Consider the following 2,175-nt stretch of genomic DNA (forward strand, 5'->3'; position numbering starts at 1 on the left):
GGCGGTGGCGACGTTTTCCGGCGGCGGCGCGTGTAATTCACGCGCTCGCAGAGGCGAAACTTCCGGAGGCGCGTGAGGCTTCGTCCGGGCTCCGATTGAGGCGTGGTTGGTGTCTACGGCTTCGTCTCGACGAGAGGAACACGATGGTGGTCTTGAATGCACGAGATGATCAATAGTTAGGAAGTTATGGGCGATTTACTAAACGGAAACGAAACTGAGCTTAAGGAATGCGGTTTCCGGCGATTACCTAGGGTGTTTATCGGTGGTGGCAAGCTGAACGTGGTCATGGCGCACGGTTTCTCCGGCGACGAGTTCAGGTGAGCTTTCTCTCTTCTTCTCCTTCTTCTCTCTCTCTTTCTCTCTCTCTCTCTCTCTCTCTCTTTCTCAAGCTTTAAAGAAGATGGGGATGATGGGGAAGAAGGTGGAGATGGTGGAGAAGAAGGTGGAAGTGGTGGGGTTGGAGAAAGAAGTGGAGATGGTGGGAGTGGTGGGTCATTACAGATTTCTTCTTCGAAATTTTGTCACTGCCCTCCTTACCGAACCACCCGCTTTCTCATTGATCTTCATCTTCTTACTCAGTCTTTTTGCTTTATTTTTTTTCTTACCATCACCCTTGTCTTTGACAACCACTTCCTCTCCTGCAGCCACAACTAACTCCGCTGCAATACATGATTTAAAAAAAAACAATCACTCTGCAAAAAAAAGAAAGGATCCTGATACAAAAAAATACTTGTGACATGAACAAAGCCGCCTAAGAAATCACAACTACATTGCATTTCGAAAATCGACATTTGAAGAATATTCATAAGAATAATGCCTAATGGGAAACCAAAGCGTTAAACACTTAATCGAACCCGTTAAATTACAGACATATCAACAATCAAAAATGAAATAAAAACTCAACTCGGAGCACACAAGATGATTTCTTTACCTCAAAAAGTCCTGAAGAGAATTAATATAAATGACACATGAATTCAAGCTCTTGGTTCCTTAGCTGTGGCCAAGGCTCCAGCCATAGTGGTTACCTAAGATGTCTCCCATCTCTCTGAATCTGATCAAGAGCATAGCTCGAGCTCACGGTCAACATAAGATGAATATGATTTAATACTATTATATATAATCATATAAGTATATGCAACATTTGTAGAACAGTATAAGCAGTTACCTAATAGCCTTCTCAAGAAGTGGATCATCTTCATCAATCATATGATAAGACTTTGTCAAGACAGTGCTCTTAAAAAAAGAGATTTGAGTTAAATAAAAACTCAAGTTTCAATCATCTAGGCTCTTCAGTCCTACCATTAATATATTTGACCTGCCATGAAGGACATCAAGCTAGAGTTATTCCATGGTTATGATTGGGAGTTGCATACAAATGAATACCAAAACTGCATATAGATTACCTTATCAGAAGTAAAATCATTGTTCTTCAAAGCCATCAGCCAGAATATTGGAACTCCTTTGTCTGCCGTGGAAAACATGGAAACATATTAAATTGTTTAATCTTTCCAAAAGACTAAAACAAAAACAGTAAACAGTAAACACTTATGATGCCATGTGTAGATGCAATTACTCAGGGGTTTTGATTCATAAAGGGATGAGCTTGGAGATGATCCTGGCCTCCCAACCCGGGAGGAATGTCGTGGAAGGATAGGACGAAGGGTTCTGTAGTTGTTGATTTTCAGATCTTGTTAGCAGAGCCGGTCCTGGGCTAAAGCCCATAAAGCAAGGGCTTTAGATGCCAAAATATAGATAAATATTTAGGGCACCAAGTTCAATAGTTTCCTTTAGTGCAGTGGCTTATCAACTGTTTTTTATAACCTGTAAAGGCAGGTTCGAACCTGAACTTAGTTGTATCCCCTTCATTGTTTCCCTTTCGTTAATGGAAATAAATACAAAGAACATTAGATCAGTAAATTTTGATCACTTTTTCTAAAAACTTTAATTTCCTTATAAATACGAACTATACATGTTATAAAATAAAGAAGGAAACTAAACAAAAGTAATTTTTTTCTTTACCTTAGCAATTGACACTTATCTCCTTACTTCTCAGCATTATTTTTTTCATTCTTCTCTGTCAATTTCTTACTACAAAAGTTGTATCTTTTTTTGGTGTAAATGTTAAATTCATACCAAAGGTTTTATCTTTTTCTTTCTCCTTTTCTAACCGCATAT

At 39.1% G+C, this 2,175-nt stretch overlaps 1 long non-coding RNA gene across 3 annotated transcripts; it reads right to left on the bottom strand.

The window, feature by feature from the left end:
* Nucleotides 1–505: 505 nt before the first annotated feature.
* Nucleotides 506–1,657, bottom strand: LOC106340565. 3 transcript variants are annotated; one of them, XR_001269453.1, is made up of 5 exons: nt 1,574–1,657; nt 1,404–1,465; nt 1,166–1,315; nt 932–1,051; nt 506–659 (listed from the first exon to the last, which is right to left on the bottom strand). It is a non-coding gene; the product is annotated as an uncharacterized LOC106340565 (long non-coding RNA). The 3 variants fall into 3 exon arrangements; XR_001269452.1 differs by having other exon boundaries at nt 932–1,067; XR_001269451.1 differs by having other exon boundaries at nt 932–1,073.
* Nucleotides 1,658–2,175: the final 518 nt, after the last annotated feature.

This window comes from Brassica oleracea, chromosome C4 (genome assembly GCF_000695525.1).
Source record: "Brassica oleracea var. oleracea cultivar TO1000 chromosome C4, BOL, whole genome shotgun sequence".
NCBI classification, from domain to species: domain Eukaryota; kingdom Viridiplantae; phylum Streptophyta; class Magnoliopsida; order Brassicales; family Brassicaceae; genus Brassica; species Brassica oleracea.